General features: G+C 37.1%; 4 non-coding genes across 4 annotated transcripts; 1 reads left to right on the plus strand and 3 right to left on the minus strand.

Moving 5' to 3' along the window:
* Positions 1–8,382: 8,382 nt before the first annotated feature.
* On the minus strand, positions 8,383–8,464 carry Trnas-cga. Its single transcript has one exon. It is a non-coding gene; the product is annotated as a tRNA-Ser (tRNA).
* Positions 8,465–9,305: 841 nt separating this feature from the next.
* Trnam-cau lies at positions 9,306–9,377 on the minus strand. Its single transcript has one exon. It is a non-coding gene; the product is annotated as a tRNA-Met (tRNA).
* Positions 9,378–11,233: 1,856 nt separating this feature from the next.
* Positions 11,234–11,305, plus strand: Trnac-gca. The gene has a single exon. It is a non-coding gene; the product is annotated as a tRNA-Cys (tRNA).
* A 385-nt stretch (positions 11,306–11,690) lies between these two features.
* On the minus strand, positions 11,691–11,763 carry Trnat-ugu. The gene has a single exon. It is a non-coding gene; the product is annotated as a tRNA-Thr (tRNA).
* Positions 11,764–14,701: the final 2,938 nt, after the last annotated feature.

Below are 14,701 nucleotides of genomic sequence, written 5' to 3' on the forward strand. Positions count from 1 at the left end.
ACTCTTGGTGAGCTGTAATCGCACTTTTTTTCATAGCCAATGAAATTCAGCATAGCTTTACAAGTAGCCAATCAGCATTCAGGATACAAAATAAGAATTTGTTTTCTTTTGGGGCGCGAAATTTTTAAAAATGGAGGAATTTGACAATGATTTTGAAAATTTTGACCTTTTAAATGATATATTTGTTGAAGAAAATGACCAGAATTTTTGATTACAGAAGATGGATAATTAATAAGTAATAGAACGAATTAAGTCGTGCAATTAATGCCAAATCATACTCGTGCTTAACAAATCAACCTCCCGCTGCGCGGTCGGTTGATTTTGTAATCACTCGTATGATTTTGGCATTAATTGCACTCCTATTCGTTCTATTACCATTATTAACAAGCATTTATTTGATATAAAACCGCGCGACTTAGCTGCTAGTTGCACAGTGGTATTGTCTTCACTCTTCAATGAAATACATGATAATTTTTTTCTCATCATTTCCATAAAATTGCTTTTAATCTCAGCGATTATTATTTCGACTTCTAACCAGATAGGGCTTGCTGGTCAATTGGTATGATTCTCTCTTCGGGTGCGAGAGGTCATGGGTTCATCACAACCTTTATGTTTTAGGCTAATTAATGGGTTCAATTATTTGATATGCTTCGTATACCCAAAAGGTATTTTAAGCAACTTCTGTCACATACCTGCCGCTATAGGGCTAATCTGAATTTCAAAGGTGTCAGGTTTTTTTGACTCACCCTGTATAGTTGCCATAGTTAATGCCATAGTTTCCTATAATTTACAAAAGTATGAAACCAAAAGCCTCATAAGAGATTTGACCTCTGGATCCCTGGTTTACAAGACCAGAGCTCTAACAACTGAGTTAATATAAAGCGCGTCTGACAAATCGCGAATATAATTACTTTGCATTTCTCAAACTCAGTAACTTTGGTAGATGTTTAGGTTCTATTAGGCCGTATTCTGTAGCCGATTATCGTTCAGTTTCGTTGCCCCCTTCGGGCACTACTTGAAAACACGATAGAAAATTAGGATAAATTATAGAAAGTCTAAATTCACTTGTTTTCACCTTAACAAACCTGCAGTTCTCGAGCATTTCATCTTCGAAAAATCAGTGAATTTGCATGTTTTGCAATACACCGACGCCCTTTTGATTCAGCAGTTTTGTACCGGTAATTACATGAAGCTTCCGGCATTTTTGCTGTGCAAGCAGGTTTCAAAAGGAAGCTTTAAGTGGAGTTTTACAAGGTTTTTCGCAAATTTTCATAGTTTTTCAAAACTAAATTAGTCAGAGAGAAGACTTAGACAACAATTAATCGGAAAAACATCCGCCAATTTTAATTACACGCATCAAAATCATCCACGAGCGTTTTGTTTCTAGTCAAGTTATATAAAATAATTACTACACAATTCCCTTCCAGCATAACCTTTGTTTTATATTAACTACTGTTATAATACACACGTTTTCTCAACAAAACTATTTACAACATCTTAGTTTTTTGACAAAGTTAATAACCAACGCCTTTATCTTATTATCATTAATCTACTAAAAACGAATTTGTTGGGCGAAGACCAAGACATCTTTACGAAGTTGAAACAGAACAAATTTCAAACATTTTCCTTATGAAAACGTGAGAGGACATGTGAAAACTGCCAAGTTGGCCTAAGTCTAAACTTGCTGAAGTATTAGAAAATGAATCTGGAAATCCAGAAGTCAATGTTTGTGCATTTAACAACAATGCAATGATTGTAGATGTTATGGCAGTTATTCAGTCGATGAAAGGAAAATGGAAAATATTTGGCGAAGATGCTCTTTTAAAAACCTCATCACGCTAGCACGAAAGTATAATTCCAAACGATTAGATTGTTGCAGACAGGTATTCTTAGTTGAGCATAAAGAATGCAGAGAGATAACGAAGAGCTGAAAAGTGAAAAAGGAGTCCAGAAAGTTCAAATCTTCGGATAAAATCAGAGTGTTCCAAAACCGTGGAAAAAGTGTTTAAGATGCGGTGAAAACAAGGAATCCCTCATATCTTTCTTATGTGAACACTGGAGGTCATGTAACTCCTCCCGGTGGTGTTCCATTTCAACTATGTACGTAACTGCTAAAGAAAGATGCTATGTTTTATATCCCGGTGATTCCCCGAACGATAGTGTTACAAGTAAGGAGGTGTCTTCGCTTTATAGCAACGACGGGAGATAGACGTCGTTGCGTGTTAGTACCAGTTATCTCGAAATTCTTGGGCATGGATGATGCTCTTTGTTTACAAGGCTTTCCTGCTTTTACCGGTAATGGCATTAGCAATCAAGCAGCATCATGGTATCAGTGTTTAAGTGCAGAAGTCGATCTTCCATCACTGGTTGGCGAGCTGGAGATAACTTGGACTTAAAATGCACCGACCTGTGTTCGTGCGGTGACTGCCAGAATGCAGTAGTCGAAGATGGTAACGACGATGATAGCTGTTATGGCCTGGCTCAATCTGACGACGATGATGAACTTGAAGGATCAGGATCTAATCTGAATTTCGGAGATGACGTCGATGATGAGTTGTGGTATTAGCTGTCCGATTAAAAGTCGGGTTGAGTTCAAAATCTTATTTGTGTTTTAAAATTATAAGGCGCTCGTAATTCTCCCACAATGGTATTAAAACGTATGGCTTATATCAACCTTGGTATGCGTGTTCAATATTTTAACATGTACAGTAGTTGTACGTTGCAAATCACGTTTAAATAGATGTTGGCGTTGGTAATTAACTTTGTCAAAAAACTGAGATGTTGTAAATAGTTTTGTTGAGAAAACGTGTGTATTATAAAAGTAGTTAATATAAAATAAAGGGTATGCTGAAAATAAATTGTGTAGTAATTATTTTATATAAATTGGCTAGAAACAAAACGCTTGTGGATGATATAAATCGCAAATTTGCGGATGTTTTTCCGATTACTTGTTGTCTAAGTCTTCTCTGACTAATTTAGTTTTGAAAAACTATGAAAATTTGCGAAAAACCTCGTAAAACTCCACTTAAGGGCTGTTTACATGAGCCCGGTTACCCGAGATTCAACAAAGCGTGAGAGGACTTTGAGGTATTGAAATAAGTCTTTATGACACCAAACAAGCACATGCTATTATTGTGGTGATTATACGACTGCCAGGATCATGTTATCTGCTCATTTCAATACCTCAAAATCATCTCATGCTTCGTTGAATCTTGGGTAACCGGGCTCATGTAAACAGCTCCTTAAAGCTTCCTTGTTGAAACCTGCTTGCACAGCAAAAATGCCGGAGCTTCATGTAAATACCGGTATAAAACTGCTGAATCTGCTATATATGTCGTATATTACACCAAGTATCTCACACATTTCCTGAATCAAAATGGCGTCGGTGTATTGCAAAACATGCAAATTCACTGATTTTTCGAAGATGAAATGCTCGATAACTGCAACTTTGTGAAGGTGAAAACAAGTAAATTTAGACCTTCGTCTATCGTGTTTTCAAGTAGTGCCCGAAGGGGGGCAACGAAAATCGTTTTCTAAGCGACTTTTCGTGCCAGAGAATACGGCCTATATTGGTGTAATGGTTATAACATCGGACTCTAAATCCGAGAATTCGAATTCAATTCTCACGTCTTTATGTAATTACTCCGGCGTCAGCGACGGAGTTGAAAATTTGCCTCGGTCCCCTTTTAGTTTTTTTTATTATTTTTCGTCGTCGCAAGTCTACAATGCGAAATATACTAGTATTTGAAATGTGTATGTGATTGGATTTATCTATGTCCCAGTCTTGTCTCCCAAGAGTTGTGGTGGTGCACAGCTTTGGCTAATTTTCCGATGCGCGATTCGATTTCGCTCGCATGATACGGCAATTCCTCCAAGAGGAACAAATAACCGTTCTTAGCTTTTGATGCTGTTCGATTAAGTTTAAATTGAATTGGGGTAAGAATATATTTAATACATGTAGATTCTGGTCCTATTTTAATAATATCGCTGCTATTTCGCCGTTTAACAAGATGTGGCAGTATGGGCGCGTTGACACGTCGCAGTTTGCACAGGATTGAAAATTTAATATAACTATATAAGCACGAATTCCAAAGGCAAAGTGTAAGACAAAGTGAATGTATCATGCGGTTTATTTACATTAAGTTTGAACAATTGAACTTCTATACTTTTTAAAGTACGATGTGCTTCTGAGTTCTGAATTTCGCGATCGAACAACATTTAGGTTCGCAAATCTAAATGAATATGAACTGTATTGTTTATGTTCAGATGCTTTATAATGAAGACTGGCACGTGCGCGCCACGCCGGAGTTAACGCCAGAACAGGCGTCTTGTTTTTAGTGCAAAGTTTCTGTGAAACTTTGCAGTATTGTGGTGAGTGGCGAAAATTCACATCAGACAGTCAGTCAGTCATAGTGTAAACTCCGGGGGGCGGAGTGTTTTTTGTTTGTCGTCTTTGATCCTATGTGGGTGGGTATCAGGAAGTTTGATCAAGTATATAGTTTTCTGATTTGTATATTCTTTTAGCATTTTCCAATTTAAACAAAATATGAAAGAATTACTGTGGTTATTGTAAATTTTGTAACATTCGTTACGATGATATGTGTGTTGTTCCCCCCGGTACACGCGATTTCATCTTGAACAGCGCATTAATGCGCATAAGGCCGCGATTAATGTTTAGAAGCGCAAAATACAATAAGGAGCGATGGAGCGACGAAGTGTTGTTTTGAAATATTTTAAGCGAAATGCGAGCAAATGTTCGAGAATTTGTAAACTCATTAAACGCAGAACCAAGAAAGAATACGTCCACATCCACTATCGTATTTTAACTACACGCATAACATAATATACAGGACTTATTTTGATAATGTACTTTACGAATCTAACATGTGTTGATAGCAATTGATACTGCTGTATAATCGACTATGGAGGTTAAAAATTTTTTAACCATAACAGTGCTTAATAATTACTATTTGTTATAGAGAAACAATGGAGCGAGACAGTTCTGTTTAAAATGTACAAATCTGAAGCAAATGGCGATATTACTAGCAAGTGCCGATCAGTATTATCAGGTTAAATGGTATGCTAAGGTGCTACACGACATGCACTATTACTACACGTAATAAACACTATATTTGAACTGATCCATTGATGCGCGCATCGTGTTATAAACACACGCATCGAATATTACACTGCGCGATTTATTTAGATCGTATACTTCATTGAATAGAGTGCTAGACAACACAAACTTCATGAAGCATAGGATTGTTTTGTATTTTACGTATTGCAGTTAATTCACGCTAAAATGTTGACAATTAAGTGCTAATATTATTTAGTTCGTTTTCTTACAGCACAACTTCATAGAGCTATATTTATTTAGTGCTTTGTATTTTATTTAGGTAGGCTATAGTGCGATTGCACGCATATGGTTATGTAAATAGACGGATCGGTTTTGAATATATACAGGCGTCAATCAGTCCAAAAGAAGGGCAAAGTAACTATTACATTAATTACGTTAGACCATGTTTCATCTGCGCGACCACATGCACAAACCAATTTTACTGTCATAAATTCTTCAAAATGAAAACTGTGGATCCACACAGTAGGCATTCAAGGCTAATTATATTGTTATGGTTGATATCCATATATAATATCGCGACTATAGTAATGTAATTTGAGTATGTTTGGTTATATTTTCGTGCTGTCAGGACAAGTGATCGATTCACGCATCGGTTATGTAAATCATGCAAGGTTTATTTAACTTTAAGGTTTATACAGTATAGTGCAATTTGAAAGTATTTGTGGGATTCTTCTCAGAAATATTTTATTATAAAATGTTTACATAATTTATTTAATACTTCAGTTCAGGCGAGAACGGGTTGTTTGTTTGAGCTATATTCCTCAAAAGCACAACTCGCAAAATAATAATGTACGTAAAAATTGAGCTAGACGCACACCTTGCCGTAGCTTTTTTTTCTCGATAATATGATAATATATTATATAATACGCATCACAATAATATTTTACCTCGGAAGTTGAAACATGAAGCGTCAACTCACAAGTAAACTGCAGTGTAATATTAGTAAAAATAAACGTAATATATAAGTAGAAATACCCCTTGTGTGCGAAAATTGGGATTTTTAGGACTCTCGACCTGATACTTTCGACTCTCGACTTTATACTCTCGACTCTCGACTTCATACTCTCGACTCTCGACAATTACCTAGACTCACGAAAAAGCGTTTTATTATACTTAAAACGGATAATATCCAACCGCGCATTTTTGCACAATCACAAGTATAACAGCATTTGCATTATAGCTAAAACTTTGCACTATCCTTGGATCCTTAGTTTGAGTTCAGGCTTTTCTCTTATAGCTCATATTAATGAAAAAATAAACCTTTTTGAAGAAAAACCTAGAATGTCCACACAAGCTAAGAGGCCTTTTTATTGAGATGAGAAGTTTAGCGGGAAATGGTTTCGATCTATTGACCTCTGGGTTATGGGCCCTGCACGCTTCCACTTCGCAACCCTGCATGCTACACACTGCCCTAGTGCTATGAATATATACGCAGATATATATTTTCTTTTAATTTGCGCTATTCCGAAAAAGGTAAGAACGCGGAAAATCTTATCAGAGAGTTGAACTCCGGACCCCTAGTTTAGGAGACCAGTGCTCTAACCACCGTCAGACAATAGCGACCTTAAGCATGTAGGACGCGAACGCGACGACAACGGTTATCAATACAATGGGTCATTGAGAAGAAATGAATAATGGACGACTTGCGCTTTAGACAAATTTTTGATCGAAGTAACTAGAAGAAAATAAATCATGACAGCTAGAAAGATCTTACTTAAATTAGTGCAAATGCAAAGTTTGGCTGCGAAATGTTGTAAAATACGGAAAATATAGCCACGCGAAGTTGGCAAATTTTGTATACTTTTGTATTAGAACCGGAAGTGTGTAACTAATTTAGTTACACATTTCCGCACGCAATACAAAAGTATACAAAAATCGACAACTTCGCATGGCTATATTTTCCGTATTTTACAAAATTTCGCGGCCAAACTTTGCATTTGCACTAATTTAAGTAAGATCTTTCAGAAAATGTCCTTTTTATTGCCGAGGTAAGAAATTAGTCTAAAGCGCAAGTCGTCCATTAAAGACCCATGATGGGTTTTAAGCCGGTTTTCCACTAGCGATATTTTTCGCACGAAGCGACATTTTACTTTTGTTTCAGACCTCTCAACTGCGACCATCTGGAACAAATTGCTCAAATACAAAGGAATAAAGTCGCTTCGCGCGAAAAAATATCCGCCCGCTAGTGGAAGACCGGCTTTAGACGTCGTCTTCGTTCTGTTTACAACGGGAAAACGTGTTTTTTTACGTCTTACCCAGAACGGGTGCATTTCAGGACCTAACGAGCACGTATACTATCTCGAATTAGGCTCTATAGAATTGTCCTTCAACATAAACGCAATGTTCGTAACGCCTTATACTCACTAAATCGTTACATATAATGATATACAACAACAACCGTGTTATAGCATTTATTTAAAGGAGAATTTCAGCCGCGTCGTCGTCGTGATGCCGTTCAACATGCTTAAGGTCCCTAGTAAGGCAAACACATAACGCTTTTGCAATTGTAAAAACGAATCCCTTCCAAGCTAATTCTGCATGTTTGCCGATGTTCAGTTCTTGTAATATGAATGACAACGTCTTCATGTATGACATGTCTTTACTATGAATACATTTGTGCATGCATAGTAGTAGATCTCCTCGTTGTATATTTCCATATGGGATTGACACTGCATGGGATCAAAGTTTTATGGGGAGATCAACACTGCTTTTTGTCTTGAAGAAGGAAACTCAATCTTAGAAAAATTTCAAGTTGGGAGGGCAATCATGCAGGGCTTGCACGGGAATCGAATCCGTGTCCACTGTGTCTGCTGCACCCAAAGCGAAAAAAGTGCAGTAGCTTACGGTAAGTTATCAAAAATTCCGGCCGGCATAGCGGTAAGTGAAAAATTAAAGTTCCGTTGACTCGGGCGGCAGACAGCCTAATACTATACTCTTAAAAGCGAGCCTATAAAGGGAAAATAATATTTCTGAATAGAGGTCCTTATAAGAAGAGGCAATTTCGCTCTAAACCAAACAGCATGTTTGTTTACATTTTTAGTAACCGAATCAGAATGCCTAAATTCGACTACTTCGGTTAAAAGGGTACAGTATTTAACATTTTACCACAAGTTTTAAAAATTTTGACTACTCTGATTGTCTTTGCCTAAAAAATGCAAAAAATATATCGTATAGTATAAAACGAAATTCCACCAGCTGGCAAACAATTTCTCCGTGTTATGAAAATCTTTCGAGATAACAAGACTGGTAGACGGCAGGATTTGAACCTGCGCGGGAATATCCCAACAGATTTCGAGCCTGTCGCCTTAACCACTCAGCCACGACTACATAATTGCCAGTTGAAAGGCAATGAAAAAAAAAATAAAACACAAGCAAGTATTATAGGAATTGATTTCTGAAAGAGCAAATCATAAACATTGCAGTTCACTATTGTTACCAGAAGTCAATCACAAAAGTCGTTCATATCATTGAGTTTAAGTGGAAAATGTGAAGAGCCTCGTCAGAGATTCGAACTCCGCACCCCTGGTTTACTAGACCTTGATTTAGACCTTTATACTTGATTTATCCACCGTTTAAGCCAAACGGGCTTGATACAACCGGCCCTAGCCTTGAGCTAATGAAGCACGTGTAAAAAGCAATCGTGGACAGTTTTGATATGACTACATTGATGCAAAATCGTAGCTCACTATATTTTTATAATGTTGATACTTAAATTAAGTTGAGAGAGTGCATCTAACGTTGGAACGGGAACACGTACCACTTTTTTTTCAAAAGAAAATACAGCATAATCATTACCTAGACCATTTGCAAATTGTTATTAAGACCGTTCTCTTTCAAACTAGACGGGCAAACAGGCCTTGGTTTATGGGCCCAGCACGCTTCCACTGCCCCACCCAGCTTGCTACACACTGCTTCTATGCCATGAATATATACACAGATCTGTAATTTCTTTTTACTTGTGCTGTTCCGAATAAGTTAAAAAAAGCGGGAAATGTTCCTACAGGTATCTAAGAAAATATTTGCGCATGCAGGTTTGCACGATCGGGGAGTATAGTTTTTGAGTTCAGGCTTTTCTCTCACACTTCATTTAAGAAAAATGAACTTTCTCAACAAAAAATGACACCTACAATGTGCGCTGAAAAGATCTTTTCTATTGAAATGGCAACTTTAGCAGGAAATGGTTTCGATCCATTGACCTCTGGGTTATGGGCCCAGCACGCTTCCACTGCGCCACCCTGCTTGCTACACACTGCTTCTATGCTATTAATATAAAACTTGTGCTATTTCGAATAAGGTAAGAACAACAAAAAATGTTCTTTTAGGAGAATAGCATCAAACATGTATGCACGATCAGGGAGTGTAGCTCAGTGGTAGAGCATTCGACTGCAGATCGAGAGGTCAGTGGTTCAACTCAGCTGGCTCCTTTCTCTTTCATGAATGAAAAAACCCCCAACATTTTTATCGTACTAATTAGTCAATTAAAAAACCCAAATTTATTTTCGTTGCAACAATCCGTTTGCTTGATAAATAATCCTTCCAGTTTAGTGTTTTTTCAATGACTCTCTGAGACACATCCATGTTCTATAAATTTGTAAAACGGGAGTCCATACCTGGAATACAGGGAATATAATTACTTTATCTTAATAATGGGCGTGCATAGATATACTGTAGAGCCAGGAATTTTTCAGTAATTTTTCTAGGTGTTTATGTCCTGTGGTGTAATGGTTTATTACTTCGGGCTCTGAGTAGGATAAATTAAAGTATAAAGACAAAACAAAAGTATAGAAAAGCCTCATCAGAGAGTTGAACTCTGGACTCCTGGTTTACAACACCAGTGCTCTAACAACTGATCTAATGAGGCGTATGTGCAAGCTTAACACGAATATAATTATATGAATACTTTATCTTAATAATGTGCATGCGCGTAGCAAACTACATAATTATATACTATGTAGCCAACATTCGTCAGAAAGTTTGACTGATTTTTAGGGTCTGTGGTGTAATGGTTATCACTTCGGACTCTGACTTCGAGAATCGGAGTTCAATTCTTGGTAGAAACTCTTTGAAAACATTCATTCTCCGTCTTTATGTATTTTTTTATTTCAAACTTTCTCGTACAGGATCTAAGAATATAGCATATGACAGGTATGCTGCATGGAACGCTCAGGGAGAGTAGCATACAATGGTAGAGAATCCGACTGCTGGTTGAAAGGTCACTGGACGGGGTCAGTGGCTCAACTCCGCTCGCTCCTTCCTGTTCTATAAATTAAAGAAAAATTAAATATTTTTATGGTACCGATTAGTGCATGAAAATTCCTAATTTATTTTCGTGGGAAACAGCCGTACATTTGATAAACAATCCATGCAGTTTAGGTTTTTTGAATGACTATTTGGGACACATGCATGTTCTATATTATATTTGTAAACCAGGGCTCAATACCTGGAATAGGGGGAATATATGTAAATACTTCATTTTAATAATGTGCGTGTATATAGACTACACATCACAGCGCGGGTCAGATGTATATGATGAGTCGTCAAAAGATTGCAGAATACGTATTCGGAAGAAAAATTGAACTTTTTCATGCTATTCAAAAGTTTTCTCTTTGATAGCCGTACAGAAATACACGATTGGGAACCAGCGATTAGATTTCCGGGTTGAAATGTCTCAAACACAAATTTCTGCTGTGTCTTTCAGTAGATGGTTAGGTTCTGTGGTGTAATGTTTAGCACTTTGGACTCTGAATCCGGGAATCCGAGTTCAATTCTCGGTAGAACCTTGCTGGAACGGTTAATTTTATGTCTTTATGTAAATTTTTTAGCTCTGGTTTTACCTTATAGCCCATTTGAGAAAAAATATATGTTTTTGAATAAGATTTCGAAAAGATATTTTTTATTGAAATGATAACTTTAGTAGGAAATGGTTTCGATCCATTGACCTCTGGGTTATGGGCCCAGCACGCTTCCACTGCGCCACCCTGCTTGCTACACAATGCTTCTATGCTATGAATATAAAACTTGTGCTATTTCGAATAAGGGAAGAACAGCAAGAAATGTTCTTTTAGAAGAATAGCATCAAACAGGTATGCACGATCAGGGAGTGTAGCTCAGTGGTAGAGCATCCGACTGCAGATCGAGAGGTCAGTGGTTCAACTCCGCTCGCTCCCTTCTCTTTTATGAATGAAAAAAAAATCCAACATTTTTATCGTATTAATTAGTGAATTAAAAAACCCAAATTTATTTTCGTTGCAACAATCCGTTTGCTTGATAAATAATCCTTGCAGTTTAGTGTTTTTTCAATGACTCTCTGGGACACATGCATGTCCTATAAATTTGTAAAACGGGAGTCCATACCTGGAATACAGGGAATATAATTACTTTATCTTAATAAAGTGCGCGCATAGATATAGTGTAGAGCCGGGAATTTCTCAGTAATTTTTCTAGGTGTTTATGTCCTTTGGTGTAATGGTTTATTACTTCGGGCTCTGAGTAGGATAAATTATATAGTTCCTATAGTTGCCTATATACTTTTGTAAATACAAAAGTATGCAAAAGCCTCATCAGAGAGTTGAACTCTGGACCCCTGGTTTACAAGACCAGTGATCTAACCACTGAGCTAATGAAGCGTATGTGCAAGCTTAACACGAATATAATTATATGAATACTTTATCTTAATAATGTGCATGTGCGTAGCAAACTAAATAATTATATACTATGCAGTCAACATTCGTCAGTAAATTTGATAGGTTTTTAGGGTCTGTGGTGTAATGGTTATCACTTCGGAATCTGACTTCGAGAATCGGAGTTCAATTCTTGGTAGAAACTCTTTGAAAACATTCATTCTCCGTCTTTATATATTTTTTTATTTCAGCCTTTCTCTTACAGCTATCTAAGAATATACCATATGACATGCAGGTATGCTGCATGGACGCTCAGAGAGAGTAGCATATAGTGGTCGAGCATCCGACTGCAGGTTGACAGGTCACTGGGGTCAGTGGTTCAACTCCGCTTGCTCCTTCCTGTTCTATAAATTAAAGAAAAATTTAATATTTTTATGGTACCCATTAGTGCATAAAAAATCCTAATTTATTTCCGTGGGAAACAGCCGTACGTTTGATAAACAATCCATGCAGTTTAGGTTTTTTGAATGACTCTTTGGGACATATGCATGTTCTATAATTATTATATTTGTAAACCAGGGCTCCATACCTGGAATAGGGGGAATATATGTAAATACTTCATCTTAATAATGTGCGTGTATATAGACTATACATCACAGCGCGGGCCAGATGTATATGATGAGTCGTCAAAAGATTGCAGAGTACGTATTCGGAAGAAAAATTGAACTTTTTCATGCTATTCAAAAGGTTTCTCTTTGATAGCGGTACAGAAATACACAATTGTGAACCAGCGATTAGATATCCGGGTTGAAATGTCTCAAACGCCAATTTCGGCTGTGCCTTTTAGTAGATCTCGGTAGGACCTTGCTGGAACTATTCATTTTATGTTTTATGTAACTTTTTTAGTTCTGGCTTTTCTCTTATAGCCCATATCAGAAAAAATATATGTTTTTGAATAAGATTTCGAAAAGATCTTTTTTATTGAAATGATAACTTTAGCAGGAAATGGTTTCGATCCATTGACCTCTGGGTTATGGGCCCAGCAGGCTTCCACTGCGCCACCCTGCTTGCTACACACTGCTTCTATGCTATGAATATAAAACTTGTGCTATTTCGAATAAGGAAAGAACAGCAAGAAATGTTCTTTTAGGAGAATAGCATCAAACAGGTATTCCCGATCAGGGAGTGTAGCTCAGTAGTAGAGCATTCGACCGCAGATCAAGAGGTCAGTGCTTCAACTCCGCTCGGTCCCTTCTATTTTATCAACATTTTTATCGTACTAATTAGTGAATTAAAAAACCCAATTTATTTTCGTTGCAACAATCCGTTTGCTTGATAAATAATCCTTGCAGTTTAGTGTTTTTTCAATGACTCTCTGGGACACATGCATGTTGAAAGTGGGAGTCCATACCTGGAATACAGGGAATATAATTACTTTATCTTAATATTATGCGTGTATAGATATACTGTAGAGCCAGGAATTTCTCAGTAATTTTTCTAGGTGTTTATGTCCTGTGGTGTAATGGTTAGCACTTCGGACTCTGAATACGATTAATTACATAGTTGCCATAGTTAATAGCTATAGTTGCATATAATTTACAAAAGTATGACAACAAGAGCCTCATCAGAGAGTTGAACTCTGGACCCCTGGGGCCGGTTGTTCGAAAGGTGGATAAGTCGCTATCCAACGGATAAGTCCCTATCCAACGAATAAGTTTTATCCAGCGTGTGATTTGCGTTGCACGAAGCTTGGATAACTTTATCCAGCGGATAAAAATCGCTATCTACCGGATAAATTTATCCAAGGTCCGGAGGTGGTTTAAATCCACTATCCAGTGAATAAATTCAAAGATACAAGGTAACACTGTAAACATTTATATAAAATAGGACAAAAATGCCATATTCCTGTTACTGTGTTTCAACAAACTAATACACATCATGATTGTATTCACTATTAAAAATGTTTTCGAAGTGCAATTTATCGCAGCAGCGTTTCACGTTGCCTACACATTCCGTTCCGAGCTGCGATTTTTTGGAGATCCTCGCATTTATAACAGGTGGTAAATTTACTATGCGCTTCTAATCAGTTTATAAACGCGAATATGCAAAGAAAGATTCAACCTATCCCAAGGAAACTTGCTAATATCTAAGTAATTTCATTCACGAACATTAAAATAGGGTTCCTAAATTTGCTATGGAACCGAAAGGCAAAGCGTTGCAAGGTCAAGGAATAAAATTGCAATGTGTTTGATTAATAAAATCACTATGATGTGAAGTGCAAAGTTCGAGCAAATCACTTGTTCAAGTCTTTTCCATTCAGTAACTATACTCGAGAATTCGTAATGATTATGAATTCAATGTTGTAAATGCTTAGCAACAGCTGACGTTGTGGTACGAAATTTCAGGATAATCCTGTTTTCTTCCGGTAAATTTTACCTTATCTATTGGATAGCTATCCACTTCACTATCCACGCTTCGTGCAACGCGTTTTTATCCAATGGATAACTATCCACTGGATAGCAGATTTATCCGTTGGATAGGACTTATCCGTTGGATAAGTTATCCATCTTTCGAACAACCGGCCCCTGGTTTACAAGCCCTTGCAGTGCTCTAACCACTGAGCTAATGAAGCGCACGTACAAGCTAACGCGAATATTGTTGCTTAATCTTATAATGTGCACGCATCAAATTATGCTTCACAGGGTGTATAAAAAAAAAGTAATCCAACTTTGGCGCACTATTGTACGTGAACTACTCATTCCAGCAAATGAATTTTTTTCACATTCGGAAAGGTTAGGCTTTTAGTTAACTATCGAATGACATGTTTTTAATACCAAATGATGAAAAAATGAGAAAATAGGAGGCTGATAAAAAGTGTTAGTCAAAATCGCATATTCTCACCTCTGAGAGTTGGGACTAAAACCATTGAAAATTAACTCCCTTT

Source organism: Dendronephthya gigantea, unplaced genomic scaffold, assembly GCF_004324835.1.
Source record: "Dendronephthya gigantea isolate DGI-Jeju-01 unplaced genomic scaffold, DenGig_1.0 000149F, whole genome shotgun sequence".
Taxonomy (NCBI): Eukaryota; Metazoa; Cnidaria; class Anthozoa; order Malacalcyonacea; family Nephtheidae; genus Dendronephthya; species Dendronephthya gigantea.